Below are 22,079 nucleotides of genomic sequence, written 5' to 3' on the forward strand. Positions count from 1 at the left end.
ACCCCTACCCCCACTCCCCCAGGATTCAGTCAGCACCGCATGCAGGGCAGGCAGGCCGTAGGCAGAGGCATTGTGACTACTGGCCTCGCTGCTCTCACGACAGTTTGATGCCGCTCGTGCGGGCGTTCTGCCCCCACAGCCTGTAGGCAGGCACGCACCCCTCTCTCCCTGGGCCGGGACACTGGGGGCACTCCGCACCCGCTCTCCCCAGGCCACTTAAAACCACAGCCGGCTTCCTCGGGCTGCTGTAACAATCACCACAGGCCCAGTGACTTAAAACACAAGGACGTATCCCCGCACACTTTCGGAGGCCACACTCCGAAACTGGTTTCGATGCACCCAAATCGCCGTGTCAGCAGGCTGGTTCCCTCCGGAGGCGCTCCAGGAGAATCCAGTCCTCACTTCTTCCAGTTTCTGGTGACTGTCAGGACTCCTGGGCCTGTGGCCACATCATGCCAACCTCTTCCTCGGTGGTCACACGGCCTTCTCTTCTCTGTAGGCAATCTCCTTCCACCTCCCCTTCTAAGGACACGAGTGACTATGGACCATCCAGGATAATCTTCCCATCTCAAGATCCTTACCTTCATCACATCTGCAGAGACTTTTTCCATACAAGATAACTGGCACAGGTTTGGGGGATTAGGACATGGACACATTTGGGAGGCAGAATTTAGCCTACCACAGCCACCAACTACCTACTCGACCCCCCTCCTGGACGACTTAGAGGTGTCTCACCCTGCCATGATCACAGCTAAGTGCCTCCTTTTACTCCAAGCCCCTCCTGCTGGCTTCTCACTTCAGGTAGTCGAATCCCGAGCTACCCCGCCCCAAAACCATGGGGTCAGCACTTAGCTCCGCTCTTTCTCTCACCCCCACAGCTGACCCACCACCAGCAAGTCCTGTTGGGCTTACCTTCAAAATCTATCCGGAAACTGAGCACTTCTCGCCAAGGTGCAAGCCCCCAGCCCTCCCTCCCAATTACTGCCACAGCTTCCTCGGGTACCTGCCTCCCACAGTGACCTCAACACAGCAGCCAGAGGGACCCTGAAAACCCAAGTCACGGATGTCGCTCCACCAAAACCCCGCAGTGACCCCCACGTCATTCAGAGCTGACACCAGAGTCCTTACAAAGGTTCTGCACATTCTGACCCCGTTTGCTTTCCGATATCAACTCCATCCCTCTCTCCCCTTCCCCTTTCTCCTGCCACTACAGACTCCTCCCTGCTCTGCACACAGGCCAGGCAGGCTCCCACTGGGGGTCCTTATTCCCTCGGCCTTGAATGCTCTCCCCACATGGCTCCCTTACCGCCTTCAGGTCTTTACCTAAAAGTCACCTTTTTAGTGGGGCACCCCTCATATTTCCTTTCCCCTCTTCCCTGATGTTTTTCTACTTGACATTATCACCAACATAATACACACATTGCTTTTGCATCCTGTTGAATGTAAGCTCCACGACGACAAGCCTCCCGGGTCCAGTCTCCCACGACTAGTAGGTACTCAATAAACATTCATCCCTTCATTCACTCCGCAGATAATGACGGGGCCAGGCACTAAGGAGGTACCGGGACCCTGCAGTGAACCAGATATAGCCCCTGACAAGGCCCATCCAGGTGTTAAGCACAGTGGCAGGGAAGCCCAGAGTGTCATGGGAGTTCAAAGTAGGGCTGTGCTTGGGAGGGCTCTGAAGGGTAAAGAGAGTTTATACGCGGCAAGAGGAACAGCAGGTATAAAACAGGGAACAAAACAATAAGCCCTGTTTTGGGACAAGGGAGAGGACAGGAAAAAAGACTCCACAAGGGTGGAGCGGGGGCCAGGGTCAAAGGGCCTTGGAGAGCAGGCCAGAGGGGTTGAACTTTTCCCCATGAGCAGTGGTGGGCCCTTGAAGCCAAGGATGTGGCAGGTGAGGATGTCTGGAAGCTCCCCTACCTCAGACGACCAACAGGCAGCCTAGACGTGGCGAAAGGCTGGGGTTCAGTACCCACCCACCACGTGCCCCGGGAAGGAGCCGGAAATTCCCCCAAACTGTAGCGCCAGCCAGAAAGCAGCTCAAGCCACTGTCATTATGGAGCCCCCAGGGTGCCCAGGACTGCTGGGAGGAGACCTTGGGGGAATCAAAGCCAACGGTTTACAACAAATGCCAGGCTGTACAACTTCATGGTAGCCAGGGGCCAGGAGAGCAGGGAAGGCCCCCTGTGGACTGAATTGTGTCCCCCAAAATTTATATGCTGAATGGCTAACCCCCCAAAAGGACTATAATTGGAGTAAGGAAATAAAGTTAAATGAGGTCCTAAGAGTCAAGTCTTAACGTGATGGGATTAGCATCCTTACAAACACGAGATAGCAGAAATCTCTCTTTATCCCTGTCTTTCTCTGTCATGTGAGCACACAAGAAGGCAGCCATCTGCAAGCCAGAAAGAGGGGTCACCAGAACCTAACCATGCTGGCACCCTCATCTCTGACCTCCAGCCTCCAGAGCTTCGAGAAAATTAATGTCTGGTGTTTAAGCCACCCAAGCTATGGCATTTTGGTATAGCAGCCAAGCAGGCTAAGACAGTGGTGAAGTCAAGGGGAACTTCCTGGAGGAGACACAATTTGGGGCTGTCCTATGGCTCCGAGACAGACCAGATTCTGGCCAGCTGGAACTGTGGCCGCACACCCGGACCCCAGCCAAGGCTTATCCTTCACCAGACCTGAAAAGCCTGGGCAGTTTCTCTGGAGCTTAATTCCTCTGCTGAGGAGCACAGGGACAGGCGTGGGACTGACGGAACTTGGCATCTTCCACGTAGCCAGACTCTTAGAGACAGGGTAGGCCCTTTCTGCCACCATGAAAGGTAACAGCCTGGCCCAAGCCAGCCAGGAGTCAGCATGCAGGGGCCTCCCCCCACCCCAGGCTCTCACGCATACAGGGGTGCCTGCAAATGGAGACCCGGGCTGGGCTCTGAATGACAGAAATGATTAGGATATACAGAGAGAGAGAAGGTCTATAAATAAATATACATTTTTATAAGACACGTTTAATTAAAGTGGATTAAAATTAATTTGCTTTAAGAAAATGAGAAGTGTCCTGGAAGATTTCAGAAGCAGGGCAAAAGTGCCTGTATCCAACGGCTCCATAGAAGGGCCTGGGAAGAGGGTGGGTGGCGTCCTCAGAAGGAGGTGGCTCACATTTACACAGCACTCGACACCTTAGGCATGCTCACTGGGGATGGCAGGCGTGTTCAGACCCACTTTCCAAGGGGAAACTAAAGCCCAGAAAGGGCAGTGGCACACCCAAAGTTGCACAGCATGCCTGTGGCAGGGCTTGGGAGGAAGCCACCTGTCCTTCTGCCAGCCCTGGGCATTTCATTCACAGTCAGCACACCCGAAGTTCCTCACCCTCTGTGCCCCTGGCCTGAGCTGCTGCCCCCCAGGCTGCTCCTGTCGGCAGGGTGGGGCCTCTTACTCAGTGGCAGTCTGGATCCTCCAAGGACTTGCATGGGGAAGATGGAGGGAAGCAGCCTGGGGGTGGGGGACAGGAGGCAGAAAAGGAAAGGACCCGAAATCAACAAGCATTCCAGAATTTTAAGCAGTTTTTGGAGGAAAATGAGGAGCAGGTTCAGCTGTAGCAATTTGCTCCAGGGGAAAATTATGTTCCCATGCTCTATTATACAGAACAGAAGGAACATTTGGTGGGTTGAATACTTGTTAATTTATTTCTCTGTTTGTTAATGGGCCCGACACACGCGCATGCTCGTGGGCGCGCATGTGCGTGCACGGACACACGCCAGGCATCAGCAGGAGATGGTGCTGGGCTCCCCGAGGTTTCCTGCCACCCTCCTGTCAAGCATCACGTCTGCAGCATGGCCTTGCATGGGACTGAGGTGAGCCTCTCGATTTCCTCATCCGAAAAATGGACGTGGCAATGAGATGACACGAAGTATTAGAGCAAAGCCTTTGACCTTGGAAGAAGCGTGATGAGATGTGAGAAGCCGTTTTGAGAGCATCTGCGGACATGTAGAAGGTTCCAATACTGGCCGAGGGAGTGATGCTCCACTGGGGGGCTCCTTGGAGCCTCACACGGAGCATGTCCAAATACGGACAGTCATCGTGCTTCCGCCTGGCCCAGATTCCCATCTCAGAAAACGGCAGAACCACCAAGCCTGTCGCTCCGGCCAAACGGACTGCCCCCGACCCCAACTCTCAGCATTCCCCACCCCACATCTCTCCCTCCCATCCATTTCTCACCGTCCAGCAGCCACCACCCCGGGCCATGACCCCACGGCTCTCCTCCAGACCCCGCACTGGCCTCCCCACCGGGCTCCCCGCTTTCCCTGCTACCGACTCTAATCCATTCTCTCCCCACAGTGGCCAGATTTGAAAAGCACAAATCAGATCCTGTCACTCTCCTGCTTAGTGCTCTCCGGAGCCCCCCACTGCACTCTGAAGACAACCTGCTCCTCTGTAGGCCTCTGAGCCCCCTCACCGTTTCCCACCCCCATGCCCCCCCCATTCCCCAACCGCCAGCCATGCTGTCTTCCTCCTGGCTTTTAAACACACCACCCGGCCCTTGCCGAACTGCTGAGCCCGCCCGAAATGCCGTTTCTTTTCAGACTTGAGGTCTGGGCTCCAGTGTCGCCCCTTCACAGAGGCCTGCCTGGATGCCTCCTGCTCCAAAGCCAGGCAGCCTACACCAGCCGCTCCCCGCCCAATTTCATCAAGGGTTGACATTACACACTTTATTTGTGGCCTGGCTCACCGTCACCCCCACAGGAACAGAAACCACCTGAGCGCAGAAGCGGTGTGTGTACCCCTCTAGGGGCAGCTGCCCCAGGCCTAGAGCAGCACCCAGCATTTAGGAGGGCTTCATAAACACGTGGGAAGGGAATGAGGGAGGGAGTGAGGGTCGGAGTGAATGGATGGACAGTCAGCTCTAAGCCAGAGGGACTGGCGAGAAGGGGGCCAGGGCGCCCCGTGCCCAGTGTCTCGGCCCCCACCCCTTCAGCTGAGGAGAGGAGCAGGTGGAGACAAGCTCTGCAGGGCGGCACCCATGATCCGGGCCCCTTCCTGAAGCAACTTTACGAAGCAGTTGCAGGGACTGCGAGAGCAGGTGCGCGTCCCGGAACAACCACGCGCGACTCACCCAACCTCCCTGAGCCTGTCCCCTCAGCTGCCTGATGGGCTAATACAGGACCCGCTCCCTCGGACCGTTGCGTGGGGGAATGAGATCGCGCTCTCAGAAATGAGAGATGAGGGTGAGGACAAGAAGAGCCCCCTCTCTCACAGGTGAGGGAGCTGGGAAAGACTGCGGGAGGGGCCTGGGTGCCAGGGCCCCAGGGCAGGCTGGCCTGACTCAGCCCCCGGCGCTCTCTCCTGTGTGCGGGTCACCCCCGCTGGGAGTGCAAAATGGAACCCAGGAGGCCTTTCTCCATCGCTGGCACCTTCGAGGTGGTGTTCCAGAGTGTGAACTGGCTTAGCCTCCCTTCCCCAGGTTCACCACAAAGTGAGGAGGAGGCGGGAGAGCTGGCTGGGGAGAAGGCGCTGCCCCCACTGCCTCCTTGCCTGAGGCAAGGGAGCTGGGGAGGAAGCACTTGCCTAAGCTCTGACAGGTAAACTGAGACAAGTCTGTGTGGAGACTCCCAGAGTGATCCGAGGTGGAGGAACGGACAAGCCTGGGCTCTGAGAGCTCCGGGAGGCCCCAGAGGAGGAGCAGAACCACACAGAGCGGGAGGAGGAAGACTGTTTAGCAAGCACTGCCCCTCCCACCTGGCCAAGGGCGGGGCGGCAGGACTCCAAAGGCCCTGGGGTAGGTGCTCTGAGGACACGTTGGGGCCCACTCACTCCCACTCAACTGGCTTATGAGGGTAGAAGGTCATCACTGAAGGTCCAGAGGCCTAGAGGCAAGGCCGCCCTCGCAGAGACCCTGCTCAAGGCCAGATAGTGAGGGATCGCGGCTGCCAGCGGCCAAGGTGCCTTCCACTTACAGCTGGTGCACATTAAGAATTATTTCTCTTGCGAGCAAACAGTTTGTTACAATCTCCATCGCATGCTTTTCCCGGCTGGGCGCCCTCCCATACATCCTGGATTAATCCCGGAAGTCACTCCATTCATTTAGGACATGCCTGAGTGGGCCTCCTCTTTCATTAGGGAAATTTTTCATTGTTTTGAAGCACTCATAGGTTTTAATTTGGGGCTGAGATTTTAAAGCCTCCCTCAGTGACAAAGAGACCAGAGTAAGCTTGAGGCTGGACGGCTCCCTCTGTCCACAGACCTGGTCGGCCCGGCAGGGGCCACCGGACTCCATGGAGGAGAGAACACGCATCTCCTCTCTTGGGAGCCAGGGAATGCAGACCCCAGTGCTGTGTGACACTGGAACACACCCTCAACTCAGCCTTCCCGAGAGAGACAAAACCAGGGTGTCCCTTTAACTGAGCTCACCCAGGAAAGTCTGTCATTAACTCTAAAAATCACAGCATGGGGCCACTGAAAAGGCAAGAAGTTTGGAGTTCAGATTGAAATGTGAACTGGGGCAGGTGAGTCACTAGCCTCTCTGAGCCTACTTTCCAGGGCCCTAGGATGAGGCTAAGTGCCAGCCCCCTCTCTGGGCTATTGTGTAAGTCCACATTCAGAGCAAGTCTGACTCAGCCTGGCACCTAGAGGGTGCTCAATAAGGGGGAGTCTCCCAGCCCTCCCATCCTGCCAGAGACCCCTCCCACTGCTCCAGCTCTTAGTCTCTTGGCCTTGAGAAGCCAAACCGCCTTGTTCCTTAACCCAGGCTTGACACTGCCCTCAGGCTGACCCTCTCCCCCGCACAGACCCACCTGGGGGTCTGGGCAACTGCCACCAGCCCTCTCCCAGGCCTCACCTCAGGCCTTCATACCTCCCACCTGAGGCCCTGCAGCCCAGAGAGTCCTGTCTGTGCATGGACCCTTCACTGCATCCCCCCCCCACACACACACACAGGCCCCATGCCAAGCTCTGTGCTGGGATCTAGGCTGCATGTTTGCTGTCCCCCTATGTCAGGAGATAGCTGTCCCACTCCCAACTCCCCTATCCCCACCAGGGCACCAGGACTTGGCCCTTTCATTTGCTTCTCCTGCTTGCTCTTTGCTCACACTATCCCCAACCAGGTGTGCCTCTCGATACTCCTGCCTACCCCACCTGCTTCCCAAATCTTCCTGAACGTAAGGTCTGGCCTCTTCCAGGAAGCCCTCCCTGACTCCTCCAGCTCCTATCTCCCTTTCCTGGGGCTCACAGCCTATCTTCTCAGGCACTCTAACTTCACATTGATACTTAAGAGGAGGGACCATGTCACCTACTCACTTTGTGGCCACCAACTCCAGGCAAAAGAGCGCTGTGTCCTCAGGAAGAATGGGCTCATTAAATGATTCAGAGGGGAGCGCACAGAGGATTCCCATGGATGGAGTACACACCCCTATGTGAAAGTTCTGCCCACTATGCAGAGGTTAAGAGAAGTGAAGCCCCTGCCCATGCGGCAGGGCTGGGATGTGAACCAGCCCCACCAAATGCTGTTAACACACAGTCCACAAATCCCATTCCACATATGTGGCCTGCCAGCCCTCCACTTCACACACACTATCCTCAGTGACCCTCACCACCTCGGCTCTACTGTTCTCGGTGCCACCCAGGAGGAAACGGAGGTCCAGAGAGGCATGTCACTTGCTCAAGAACACAAAGGCAGCCTGGTCAGTGTGCTTGACCATGACAACCCCCACGAGGTCTCCCTGATGGCCCACCCTCTCCCCGGCTGCTGGACAGTCCCTCCCTGTCCTCAACCAGTAGATCATGCTCTCCCAATCACTGGCCCAGTCCCAGGGCTCCTGGGAGCCTGGGAGCGTCTGCATGGTCGGCTGACCTTTCAGGGGGGCCCGGCTCTCACGGTGCTGGCTGGGTATGTACACAGTAGCTCCCAGAAAGTAGGACATGCTGGGGGAGGAGGGTGGCAGGTGTGGGCTGAAAATGCTCCCGCCACCCTCCACACCGCCTGGACAGCAGAGCCATCCATGGCAGGTCTCCTCAAATGACCTTGGCAACTGCTGGGGGTAGACCCTCTGGGGCTCAGAGTAAAGGCCTGGCCTGCCTACTGAGGGGAGGGCTTTGGCCAATGTCCTCTCCAGCTCCTTGCTGCTCAGTGACCTGGAAGGCCTTGGGGATCATGGGAAGACAAGCCCCTTTTAGCATGTCGAGGGGTCACCTCACATGACTGAGCCTCTGCTTCCTCATCTGTAAGTAGGGTTCAGGCAGCAGCTGCCTCTAGCATCCGAGGGGCTCAGGGAAGCAAGGCTGCCTGACTCCAGCAGGATCTGAGGACACTCCCCTCCCGGGACACGTAGCAGATACTCAGCCCCAAGCAGGGCAGATCTGGCCTCCCAGGAAGCCAGCTGGGGAGTGTTGGGTAGGGGTGCCAGGCCGAAAGGCAGGTGGACACACCCAGCAAACAGCAACAGAGCCACACCCACGATGTCACCAGGAGAGCCTGGGTTGGGGTAGCAGGTATGGCATCGGCGGCAGGGAACCTGCGGTCTCAGAAGCCAAGAGGACCCTGCCCCCCCATCTGGCTGCCTCTGAGCACAAGGTCCAGGCTGCATCAGACGTCCATCCCAGCCTCCTCCCCGCTCCATCGGGCTTGAGGGCAAGAGCATAGGGTCCGCGGAGGAAGACAGAGGGGTCCTGGTAGAGGGCACTGGTGCAGACAGCTCGGCCTGGGGCCGGAGGGGGCTTCAGGGCCGGGGGGCGGTTCGAGTGGAGACAGCTCCCCACCTCCGCCCTCCCCATGCCAAACCCCACCCGCTGCTGAGCAGAAAGGAGCTCTGGCTTCACCCCACCCCACCCCACCCCACCCCACAGAGCCGCTGTTCCCGAGGCAGGGGCGTCATCGGCACCCCCTTCCCAGCTAAAGCTCAGGCTCCACCCCGCCTCTCCAAACCCAGCTCAAGCCCTGTTCTTACTCGGAAGAGCCTCTCAATCGAAAAGGCCTCCAAGGCATCTCACGAGTAAGAGTCCTTTAATTGGGAAGGTGCTCACTTCTCAGAGAGGAATTTTAATTTGGCTTCCCCACCATCTTCTCTTCCTGAAACCTGTGCACTAAACACAAAGGCTAACAAAAGCCAAGCACCTCAGCACCCCTTCCATGACCGCAGAGCACCCCAGAGGCAGAGACAGGAGTGGCAGAGGCTGCCCCGCCCACCCGCACAGACCCCCCCAGACCCCCCAGCCGTGACTGTCAGAAGACCTCAAACCACTCCCTTAGGGTCCACCCACCCCACGTCCCTCTCGGCACCCCACACTCAGAGCACAGGGTTGGCAGGGACCCTGTCTGCTGAGCTCCCAGAGCCCAACACTCTCTGCTTTACCTCTCATAACCCCCTCTACCACCCTCGATCACGCTGTCCTGTAGCTGATGGCTTAGAACGTTTACTGAGTATTTATTACGTGCCAGACCCTGCTCTAAGCTCTATGTGCACCGACCTACCTAGTCCATACAAGGTGAGTGCTGTGATTACTTCCAATTTGCCGATGAAAAGACTAAGGCCCAGAAAGCTTAAGTAAACAGCCTGAATTCCTACCTTTAGCAAGAGGCCAAGCTTGAACTGGATCCCAGGCCGTCTGACTCCAGTGGGGACATAACCTTCACCCGCGGGCCCCCTCCATGGGCTATGAGCTCCTTGAGGGCGGGGATCGTGACCCTCTCATCTCTGTCCCTGGGACAGCACAGGGCCTAGCAAAGAGCCGCTGCACGTAATAAAACGCCTACAGAGTCAACAAATGAAAAAGAACAAAAGCAAAGCACCTTCCTCCTACTCATCCTCTCCTTCGAGCCTCACCAGAGGCCAGTGACAAAAACAGGCAGGTAGACTGAGACCCCCCAGGGAAAGCACTGCCCCAGGTCACCCAGCCAGGGGTGCAGAGGCTGGGGACTTCCGCCCAGCCCCGGCTGTGTGTACCTGCCTTCCACCCAGAGTGTACAGGGACTGGCTTGTTGGGGGCACACACCAGGAACCGCTTTCCTGGGTCCCCGTTAACACCCCAAGCTGAAACAAACCTCCTCCGAGGAGCCCTGGTCCCGGTCTTGTTGTCGGAATCTCCCCTCTCGATCCCCGACGGCTTAGGGCAGCCTTGACACTCCCCTTGCATACCTCATGGCACGAGATGCTCACCACCACCAAGGTGGCCTGGTCCACTGTGGTCACTGCTGTGGGAATCCCAGGCTACTGGCACATTGTTACGAGTTGAATTGTGCCCCCACCCCAAATGGACATGTTGACCTTCGAAACTCCAGGGCCCTCAGAATGTGAGCTTATCTGGAAATTGGGTCATTGCAGATATAATTAATTAATTAGGGTGAGTTCATAGCGGACTAGGGTGGGCCCTTAATCTCATATGCCCTTAAAAGAGAGGGATATGTGGACAAGACGCACACAGAAGGAAGATGATGTGGCCAGACACGGGAAAGATGGCCACCTACAAGCCACGGACAGGCCCTTCCCTCACGGCCCCGTCGACACCGTGCTTCCTGACTTCCAGCCTCCAGAGCTGGGAGACAACACATTTCTGTGTAAGCCCCCCATGTGTGGTGCTTTGTACACCAGACCCAGCAAACTGCGACACCCACACACCCGGGTTTTCATGCTGACTCAGGCCTGCAGCGGCTGTGTGACTCTGGACACGCCCCACCGTCTCCAAGCCCTGGCTCGTTCCCGTCATCCCCAGCACAGCGCTCGGCACACCGTAGGCCCCCGAGGAGCGCCTGTGAGAATGGATGGGATCCCGGCATCCACCTGCCACTCGGCTGTGATAAGGAGGAGATGAGGAACGGGCCGTGCTCTCGAAACACGCAGGGTGCCGGCTGGGTCAGCAGAGATGCACAGAGGGCCAGGCGTGCGGCTGTGACCACAGTCTCAACATAGTGGGGGCCGCTCCGGGTAGGTGGAGGTGCCGGGAGTTGAGTCCCCCATCAAGCCACAGACATGGCCTGAGTCCCCACGGTTTGCCAAGCCCCCCCACCCCCCACGAGTAGGAAAGCAGAGCTCCCGGGTGCCAAACGCGGCTCCCACCCCATGTGGAGCCTAGAGCCATCCACGGAGCCTCAGGGAGGCAGGTTCGGGTCAGTCAGCACAAGGAGGAGCCGTGCCCACAGCAGAGCTGCCTCTGGGGCCTAGGCTGGCCTGGAGAGAGCGAGGTCCCCATCCCAGCCGGAGTGCAAGGAAAGGTCAGAGGCCACACGCCCAGGGACACCGGCACTTCCCCAGCGTGAGTTTGGGTTGGGCCAGCACGCCCCAACCTGGCTGACCATCAGCAGTGACTATGGGGCTTGTTAACCATGCAGATTCCCAGGTTCCCCTGGTGACTCTCGGTCAGAAGGTCCTGATGGGCCCCTGAGGATCCCTCTTCAATAACATCTCTGGGTGGTCCCGATGCAAAGCCAGGCTTGGGACCCTGGCCAGAGAGCTCCAGGGGTTGAGCACGATTCTATTTGGGAAGAGCCTTGTTAATGGAGCAGGGGGCGGGGGCAGCACTCAGGAAGGGCACTGAGGCAGGGGAGGGTGAGCAGGGCAAAGATAAAGACAAGGCGAGGATGATGACAGCAAAACGAAGGGCAGCACCCTAGACAAAAGGTACCAACGGCCATTCAAAGGGGCCAAAGTGGGTAGGAGAGTTGGGGAGGCATTCTGGAAGGGGTGGCATTTGGCTGGTGGGGAGAAAAGCTTTCAAGACAGAGGTAATGGAACGTGAGACCGAGTCTGGTGTGGGCGGGGATGGAGGACAAGAGTCCCTTGTTGGAAAGAAGGAGGACAGGAAGGCCTCTTGAGCCAAAACACAAAAGGCCCTGAATACCCAGGAGGAGGAGTGTGGAGCTCAACCTCAGAGAGCAAGGAGCCTCGGGGAGCATGGCATGAAGGCAGGCCTGTACCGGTGACACCGGGATGGCTCAGAGGGGCCTGGGCTGCTTTAGACGCACCGGCTGAGCCTCCCCTTGCGGGGACAGCGTGAGAAGCTTGGGCCCCGTAGCAGCACCCTACTCCCTGCCCACAGCAGCCCTGAAGAATGTTACCAAATCACGGCGCCAACCGTGAGGCCATCTGGGAGAAGCAGCGGGGAGGATACCTGGCGGCAGTCTCTCTGGGCTGGTCATTCCAGAAAGCCCGTCGGCAAGGCACCTCCACGGGCAGGGAGCCCCCATGGGCTGGATTCACCCAGGTTCGAGACCTGGTCCAGCCTCAGAAGCTTTAAAACACCCGCACCAGATGCCCCCGCCTCCTTCCCTCACACGCCCAGCCCCCCCCACCCACTGCGGCCTCCCAGACCCAGTCTGAGCGCGGATGCCAGTATCTCAAGTGTGCCACCTCCAAGCAGGACTCTTCGGTGCCTGGCTGCTTAGCCCTTCCAACCCATCCTCCGCCCCCCGTTGCTCAGCTCAAAGGCTGCACCACCCACCCTGTTCTCGGGCTCCACTCTCCCCTCACCTGCAGCCCATCCTCAGCCTGCCACAACCAGCCACGCGTCCCCACCGAGGCCCGGCTGGCCATCTCTCTCTGGACGGATGCTGGGGCCTCCGAACCACCGACCAGCCTCTACTCTTGCCCCCCCACAGCCTATTCCCCATGAGGCAGTGAGCCGTAGCCTCTGAGCCACAAATCACTCCATCCATACTAACTCGAGGCCCTGCTCGGCCCTATTTCTCAGTCTCTCTTCCCCACCCGCTGCTCCCAGCTCAGGGCCTGTCCCCTCCCCTTGGGTCTGCTCAAAGGGCACCTCACCCGAGACGCCTTTTCCTGACCATCCGGCAGGCATCCCCTGCTCGTCTGCTCCCTTTTCCCGCCTTATTTTTCTCCTTGGCACTTACCACTCCCTAACCTTATACGATTAATTTACTTAATCTGTTTTTTTTTTCTGTCTACTCTGCAGTACTGGGGATGGGCCCGGAGCTCAGAGAAGCCTCCTAAAAGTGACACCCCATGCCCAGCCTCCCTCCCTGGCTCTCCAGGATCAGGGGCCACCTTCCACTTCCCATCGAGGAGATGAAGGAAGGCCTCTCTGATTCAGAGCCTCTGTGTGCATCCTTCCTGCAAGGCGGAGACCAGAGCGGGGCTCACCACAGACAGAGGGGCTTGATTTATTTTTTTATGCTATTTTTTAAAAGATTTTATTTATTTATTTGACAGAGAAAGAGACAGCCAGCGAGAGAGGGAACACAAGCAGGGGGAGTGGGAGAGGGAGAAGCAGGCTCCCAGCGGAGGAGCCTGATGTGGGGCTCGATCCCAGAACGCCAGGATCACGCCCTGGGCCGAAGGCAGACACTTAACGACTGAGCCATCCAGGTGCCAGAGGGGCTTGATTTAAACGCCCCTGAGCCCACCGGTGAGAGAGAAGGCAAGGGTGGCAGCATCTGGGACTCTCAGTCTTGCCTGTCCTTCCCCCACCCTGCCATCCTGACCCCTCCCCTCCAACCACAGGAGCACCAAAGGGTGGGCAGGGGAGAGGGCACGGAAGGCAGGAGGCAGCGAGGCAAACCCTGGCTTCCTCCAGCTGTTCGGAGCTCTTCTGGGTCAGGCCTCAGTCCTCCAGGCACCCGTCAGAGGCTCCCCAGGACCAGCCCTGTGCCCTTCGAGGCACAGCACTCCTCAAACCCTCTGAAGTCCCCTGCCTCTACACCTTTGCTTAGCCTGGGCCCTCCCCCTCCCCTAAACCATCATAACCCTACATACGTCTTCCTGCTCAAGCAGCCACTATTTATAATGACACACGGTTGGAAACAATCAAAATACGTAACAGAATTGTTACACATGCTACAGCACACACAGGCTGGAACATTATGCTGCCATGAAAAATCACATTACAGAAGGGTATTTCATGATGGGAAAATGATCTTGGTATAGTATTAAGAACAAAAGGCAGGTTAGAACACAGTAAGTACAGTCTGATCCCAATTATGTCATAAATACTTATTTGGTAAAAGACTGACAGGCAAAACACCCAAATGCTCATGTTTTCTACAGAGAACGCGTGCTGTTGTGTGTGTGTGTTTCTTTTAATAATCAGGAAAATAGAACATTTTAAAAGAATCCATTAGCCTTCACGGCTCAGCCCAGGCATCCCCTCCTCCAAGCCCCCCAGCCCCACTTTGGGAGCAGCCTGCATTAGCCTGCATTAGCTCCCCAGTCTGTCTCTGCCTGCTGAGCTTCCTGCTGCCTGATGCTGTCCCCCGGGGCAGTGGGGAGGATGTTGTGGCCCCTGGTGAGGCTGGGGGCAGGGCCAGGCCTCCCTGCCTCCCTGAGGCCCCTGCCCACAGCCCTCCCATCACCCTTGGCGGCCTTGCAAATAACCCTGACCACATCCCTTCTCCCTGTCTCCCAGCAGCAATTACAGGTTAAACCAGAGGGGCTAATTAGCTGCTCAATCCACCCAGAACTGACTGATTAGCAGGAATATTTCGATAGAGATAACTGGACTTCAAAGCGAGGTCTAGAGTCCAGAAGGAAATCCAGCCGTCGGCTCCCTGCCATACCCCACCAGCTTCCTGGGTGGGAGGCCAGTGTTGGCTGATGGCCACACCATCACTGTCACCTAATCCTTCAGGAGGAGGGGTTCGAAGCCCACTGCCCTGCTGAGCCTCTGGGTCTTCTTCCTCTGAAAATGGGGATATCATTCCAGTCCAGCCTGCAGCCCCCAGCCTTCCCCTAGCATTCCCTCTATTTAGCAAAGTCCTCTGCAGCCTTCGCATGGGTCCCAGAAGCCTGTCATGAACAGCAGGTTGGCCCAGATCCCAAGGCCCAAGGGTAGAAGTCACTTGTCCAAGGTCACAAGCAAGCCAGGAGTCAAGTCAGGCAGTACCCCAGGTCCCCTTCCTTCCCCATCTACCATTTCTTCAGGACTTGCCTCACAGGGGACGCAGTGGGAGGGCCTGTCACCTCCCACATTCTGAATGTCCTGCTCCTCATGATACGGTCCAAGCCACCCACTCTGCTCACACAGAGCCAAGGTCACCTGTCTGCCAGCACTTGTCACGAACACACACCTGGGACTGAGCTTCATCCTGCCCTGAAGGCGTCCAGATCTGTGGGCTGACCCTGGCTGGGAGCTCGGGTAAACTCCACAGGCTAGGGTCTGTGCCAGTGTCTCTTGACAGCTTCTTGGGCCCTGACTGTCTCAATCCACACGTTCCCACTCCCTCCTGAAGTCATGCGCACATATGGCCAACAATGTGACTGAAGCAAGGACAGATCCCTTCGGCTCACCATCCGTGACCTGCCACACCACACGGGAACCCGTTAGCCGGCGCGTCCATGAAACCATGTCACTGAGAACATCCCAGGCTTGGGGTCTGGCTGTCAGAGCCCTGCCATCGCAAAGGCCAGAAGATGGTGGCACTGCCATATCAAACCGCCTGGACTTGGCTTCACATGGGGCGGGAGGGGAAGCACCCCCAGAAAGACTGCTCTTCCATGGCCTCCCTACAGCCTCTCCCTTGGGGACCCCACACCTGCCTTCGTGGCCCCTGCCACCCCCACTCTGCCCTGTGGCCCACGGTGGCCTCTTACCTCAGGTCAGGCAGGCGTTTGGGAAACGCAAGTGGGCTGGGGTCAGCCTGGGTTTGACTCAGTCGCCCTCTTTGCCTGTAGGCACCGGAGCCTCACGGCCTGTGGGCACAGGAGGCTGTGGGAGAAAGAGGAGATGAGCTGTCAGCCAGAGCCAGGCCGCAGGGGCAAGGCTGGGAGTGCGCCATGCACACAAATGGGTCTGACCACACGTGGCTGGGCGATTAACATACATCGCACACACACTCTCTCTCTCTCCCTCTTGCTGACACACACACGCATGTGCTCTCACTCACTGGCACACTCCCACTCGCTTATGCACACATATGCTGTCACACGAATACATTCGTACACTTACTACATTTACTCACTGACACATCACTCACACACTGGCATTTACACACATGTTCTCTCTCTCTCTCTCTCTCACACACACACGCACATGCTCACATGCCACCAGCTGGGGCAGGTGGGGCCCTGGGACTGGTGGCGTTTCTGGCCCCAAGTTGGGGGTGGGGCTCTGAATATGCTTCCTCACCCACCAGTTCTATGACCTTGGGACAATCAAATCTCTGAGCCTCACTTCCCCTGTCCATAAAACGGGGATACTGGTGCTCCTGCTTGGTCCACTGGGAAGATAAACAGAGGAGGGGCACCCGGCCTGGCACTCAGGGGTATCCAGCCAGCACCTAGCCCAGGAGGCAGGCCTAGGGGCTAGCCCTAGAAAGGGGTGCAGGCAGAGCACCAGGGGGCCTCTCCTGGGGCCTGAGCCTCAGCCTGCTGGTTCCCAAGGATCCACCAACCCATCCTTTCCTTCCCCACCTCTCCTGCTTTACTCCTTCACTAAATATTTTCCAAGGGCAACTTCCATGAGTGGGGGAAGGTACTAGGGGGCTCTGTCTCCTTGGCAAGGCCCCCAGATGCAGGCCTCGGGCTGGAAGTCCAAGGAGGCAGGCCAAGGAGGCAGCTGTCCTGCATGCCACCATGTGGCCTGGGCCAAGCTCCCTCCTGAGCCCTGGTTTCCTCCACCTCTCAGACGAAGCCCCGAATCCCTCTCTGGGCGGTTGCCAAGAGGTGCCCATCTGATCAGTGCTTCTCAAAGTGTATGTGGGCACAGGGGCGTTTAGGTGGCACACAGAGAAATGCTTTTATTTTCAGAGGTATGTGTTTATTCTTCCGTGTATTAAAAATAACAATAATATTAGCAGCACACCACAGCTGTGACTTCACAGATGCATGGCTTAGGGAGCGCTGGGAAACCCACCTTCAAATGTGAGTCGACATGAAGACAAGGATTAGGAAGACCCGAGTACAAGTGGCCTCCAGCGGTGGCTCAAGCCCTCGACGGTGGGAGGGAGAGGAGGTGACCTGGCCTCTCACCTGGCCTGTCTCCCAGCAACCCTCACAAGGGTCAGCAGCTCCCTTCCTCCCTGGATGGCCAGGCTGGCTTCTCCTTTCCCTCCTGGTTCCCCACATGGCACCGTCCAGCAGAGGCCTAGGTCCCCAGAAGTACTCATGAGGCCTTCCAGATGGGACGAACAGAAGGAAGCATGGGGGGATGGGGACGGCGTGTGGAGGTGGTGGCCATCATGTGGGGAGAAGACAGCAAAGGCCTCTGGGTCCCTCCCAAGATCAATATTCTGTCAAGTCTAAGATGTGAATGGTGGAATTTCTCACCTACATGGTAGGTTAAGATGGAAGGACCCTTGGGAGGCAAAAATCTTCTTGTTTCGTGGGCTGCGAACCTCTTGAAGAATGAGCCAGAGAAATGGGCACTGAGCAGGTTTCTGGGCCCACTGTGGCTTTCCTGACTTGACAACAGAGCTATGGACAGGGTAGACCCTGCCTAGCCCCACAGTTAGCCAGTCCCAAACCCTGCCCCCTACTGCCATCAAGCCCCAGCAGTGCCTTCCGAAGGCTGCTGTTCTAAAGGACAAGACAGGACAGAGTGGTGCAGCGTGGGAGGGATGGGCAGTCCCTCAGGCCTGGGTCCTCCAAGCCAGGACTAGACAGGCAGGGGTGCCCCTGGTGGCCGCCCAAGCTGGCTCCAGGTAGACTGGCACAAGCCAGCCATGCCCAGGCCAACCTGGGCAGCACTGCTCCTGGCAGGTCTCCAGACCACCTGGCTGGCAGCCCTGAGCCCAGTTCCACCTGAGCTTGGCAGGGCAAGCCATTCCCACAGCGCCACCCCAAGCCCCCACCCGCCGTGTTCCAAGATAATGAATGGGTCTCCCGCTCCCTTCTTCCCAAACCTTCCTGAAGCTCCCACTCTCCTCAGTGGCATCACAAGGAGTTGCTATGGAAATGGGACCATAGGCAGAGCATGACAATGATTTGGGGCAGGGAGATGCAGTGGGAGCCAGGAGCTCTCTAGCACCTGGGGCCTGCTTGTGCGCTGAGTTCCACGAAGGACATGAAATCCCGGCTGCCGCCTCACAGCCAAGAGGGGTCAGGAGACCACCGTGGTGGGGGGGCTTCCCCCTGCCCTCCTGGCTCCTTGCCCATTCAGGGGAGCCGCAGGAACCAGAGGCCTGTGCGTTCAACAGAATTGCCACGTGCCTCAGGGACGTGAGCCCTCCCCTGAAACTGCATTCTGGGGTGCCGCTGAAGTGGGCTCTGGTCTGTGGGGCGGCACCCGCAGGTGCTGAGTAAACATCACCATCAAAGAGGCCAGTACTGGCGGGGGGGGGGGGGGGGGGGGGGGGGGGGGGCGGAGAGACAGAGAGACACAGGCATGTGCCTATCTGGTCAACATAGGACCACAGAGCTTGCGAGACCCACACCCACTGAACAGATGGGGAGACTGAGGCTCAGGGTCACCCAGCAAGTCAGCTGAAAAGTCAAGCCCAGAACCCGTGTCTCTTCTTCCCCAGACCTGAATCCTCTATCCAACACCCCCAGCTTTCCATCCATCCATCCATTCGTTCATTTGTTCACTCATTCACTCATTCATTCATTCTAGTCTTAGTAAGCGCCTACTTTGTGCCTGGTGATTGGGATAAAGAGACGTAAAGGACACCGCTCCTACCTGCCAGGAGCTCAGAGAGGAGACAGGGCATCATGGACAGAAGGAAGGTGCCAGCACAGAAGTCCAGAGAGCCGCAGAAGCCCAGAGAAGGTCCCCTCAGAGACTTCAGTGCCACACTTCTGAGCATGCTTCGGATAGACTCCTGGTCTCCCTGACTCGTCTCCCAGCTGCTCCCTCAGCACAGACCTTCCTGATGGCCCCATACAGAGGCCTCCAGGGTGAGGCAACACTGAGCCCACCTGGGGCCCTCCACACCCAGAGGTGTTCCGCATGAGCACCCCCAGTCCCTAGGAATAAGGACTCACGAGGACAGTGCTTCGCTACAACAGAAGGAGCTCCCAGAATGCCATGCCTGCCTGCCCTCCCCCTCCCCCAGGCTCAGCAGCTTCCTGCCTTGTTCCTGCTTTCCTGGGCAACCTCCCTCAAGCCTGGCCCTGCTCTTGGCCTGGGGCCGTGCACTGGGCAGAGAACAAGCGAGCTCTAGCCATCAGTCACCACCCTTGTGGAACTAAGTCCCAATCTCTCTGTTGGCAACAGGAAAGTTCTCTCCTGTGGTGTTTGGGTTTTTTGGTGGGGGGCTAGTCCTGAGAGCACAGGACGGAACACCTTCCAGAGCTCAGCTGTATCCTACATGGGCCGTGCCTCTCAGCAGCTGGTACGGACTCCCGGGACCTACTTTACCCAGGTAAAAACCGAGATCCCGAGAGGCGGCCCCAGGTTGCTCAGTGCTGAGAAGGCAATATGGGGAACGACCACTGAGGACAAAGAAAGGCCAGGTGTAGGACTGTGGAAGTGGAAGAAGGAGCTATCTAGGAAGGCTTCCCAGTGGAAGAGGGACTTAGATTGGCTAAAAGACTGCCCTAAGGCTCCCAGCAACAAATGAGTGTCTCTGAAAAAGAGAACTGGGCCAAGGCCTGCCCCACCAGCCCACAAGACTTGGGGCTAGGCTAGGGGGTGCTGGGCATGTTCCCCACTGGCCTCGCAACCCACTGAGGACTGCTACAGCTGCCATCTCACGTCCCTAATTACTGCTGTCCAACAGGAAACCAGCTGGGGGTAGAAAAACAGTAGAGACACAGAAAGGAGGGGTTGAGCACATGAGAGACAGAAGCCCAAAGAGATAGAGTGACCATGACTGGTAAGCCAGACAGGAAGAGGGAAAGGCAGTGACAAAAAAGAAAGGACAGACGGGCCGTCCCTCCCTCCCCAGAGCTGGTGCTGCAGCTCCAGGAGAAGCCTGCAAACTGGAGCTTTGCAAAGATTTTTCAGCAATGAAATTCTTATTTGAAATGAAATCTTATGCAGCAGGGGAAGGCTTTCTATGCCAGACATTAAATCCAGAAGCCGTAAAGTGAAAATTTGATAAATCCGAGTACATAAACATGTAAAACATCTGTACAGAAAAAACACTATAAACAAGTTAAAAGGCAAGTGAGACACTGAAAGAAAACATCACTAATATACAAAGAGCTGCTACAAATCAATAAGAAAAAAGACAAAAGAGAAAATTGGCAGTGAATTAGAAATCCACAGAGGAAGAATTCAATTGGCCAAAAATGTACGAAAAGACATTCTATATCGCTAGCAATCAGGGAAATGCAAATGAAAACAACGTGATACCATTTTTTGCCCATCAGATTGGGAAAAATTAAAATGATTGATAACAACCAGTGCTGGCAAGGATGTAGGGAAATGAGCACTCATAGACCACTGGAAGGAGGGAGAATTGGCTCAACCTTTGGAAGGGTAATTTAGCGATATTGAATAACGCTTTAAACCCACATACCCTACAAACTAGTAATCCCACTTCTAGGAGCTTCTCCTACAGAAACCATAGCAGAGACAGTCACATATAAATATTCAAGGATGCTCACAGCAGTATTGCTGGTAAGAATAAAAAAGAAATTGGAAATGACCTCAATGCTTATCAATAAGGGAATGTTCATATAAAATACAGCACATCTATACTCTGGAATACCCTGCAGCCATTTGACAGAAAGAGGCATATCTATGTTTAACAATATGAAAAAAATCAAGCTGTACAATGCTATTTCAGAATGAGCCCATTTTTATAAATAGCAATTTGTTGGTATATGGCCCACAAGGCTGGAGGACAATACCCAGATGTTACAGTGAACCCCTCCTAGGCAGGGGATGAAGGTGCTTCCACGGGCTCTTATCCGCAAACGTGCTGTTGGATTTTCTTTTGTAATCAGAAAAACAAAATCAATAAAGAGTTAATGGGTTTTTCCTTTAAGTCCTGTCTTAACCCTCATATAAAATGCAGATCTAAGCAGCCATGCTGTGGTGGGAAGGGATGGGGCCTACCCAGCTCCACCCCAGCCTCCAAAGCTCCCAGGCACCTTCCTGGACACCAGGGCTCTGGAACCAGTTTGAAAACCTACGCTGGAGCCTATATCTCCACTCCCCCAAACCAAGGCTGACAGGGCAGAAGGTTACCCAAGGTCACACAGAAAATCCAGACTGTCTGAGGCTCATGCCAGGGCCTCCGGCTCCTCAGCAGGGCTCTGGTCCTCCAGGGCTAGCATGGGAGGTTTCCCTAAGCGTCCAGAAAACCCTGGGATATCACAGTCTTGGGAAACCCTAGGCTGAGGCTCAGGGGGAGCCCAGGGGTAAGGGCAACATGGAAGGGTCGTGGCAAAAAACTCGAGTGGAGGGGTCTTTGAGGCTCAGCTCTGGACTCTTACTGGGTTCTCCGTACAAAGAGAAAGGATGGGTGAGCCCATGGGCCCACCAGGCAGAGAGGCCTGGTGTGTGCAGGTGTGCAGTGCTCACAGAGAGAGGGATCCGTGGAGATGAACTGTGGAGGGCATGCGTGTAGTCATGTCTGCATGTAGAATCAGTGGGATTCTGTGTGTGTGTGTGTGTGTGTGCATGTGCATGTGCGTGTGTGTGTGTGTGTCAGGACACATGGGCAGCCGGCAGACCTGCAGACAGGCCAGGAGCAGGTGGCAAACAGCAGAGCCCCATGCCCAGCTGGCCCTCAGCCTCATGCCTAACCCAGTGCCTCCCAGGGCTCCCCTACCCTCCGCAGACTGGGCCATCTGCCACCTTGACGGACACACAACTCGAAAACTCCGCGCTTGTGGCTTCCTTTGCAAGGGACGCCTTCCCGCCCTGACCAGTCCCCAGTGTCCTCCAAGAAGCCTCTCCCGGGGCGCCTGGGTGGCACAGCGGTTAAGCGTCTGCCTTCGGCTCAGGGCGTGATCCCGGCATTATGGGATCGAGCCCCACATCAGGCTCCTCCGCTATGAGCCTGCTTCTTCCTCTCCCACTCCCCCTGCTTGTGTTCCCTCTCTCACTGGCTGTCTCTCTGTCGAATGAATAAATAAATAAAATCATAAAAAAAAAAAGAAGCCTCTCCCAACAGGCTGGGGTGGGAGCACCTCTGTCCTGCCATGAGCCCCCCAAGCTGTGAGTGCTGACGGATGTGACTTCCCAGGGGCAGGGGGTGGGGCCGGCTCTTTTCTGCACCCAGAGCCCAGCGCAAGCCTGGT

At 56.6% G+C, this 22,079-nt stretch overlaps 1 protein-coding gene across 2 annotated transcripts in view; it reads right to left on the minus strand.

The window, feature by feature from the left end:
• The window catches only part of LINGO1 (leucine rich repeat and Ig domain containing 1), a 195,226-nt gene that overhangs the window by 158,323 nt on the left and 14,824 nt on the right, over positions 1 to 22,079 (minus strand). For both annotated transcript variants that reach the window (XM_019805842.2, XM_019805840.2), the window contains exon 2: positions 15,537 to 15,651. The gene's annotated coding sequence lies outside the window, so the exon portion shown is untranslated. The remainder of the gene's footprint in view (positions 1 to 15,536; positions 15,652 to 22,079) is intronic.

The sequence above is a fragment of the Ailuropoda melanoleuca genome, chromosome 9, assembly GCF_002007445.2.
Source record: "Ailuropoda melanoleuca isolate Jingjing chromosome 9, ASM200744v2, whole genome shotgun sequence".
NCBI lineage: Eukaryota > Metazoa > Chordata > Mammalia > Carnivora > Ursidae > Ailuropoda > Ailuropoda melanoleuca.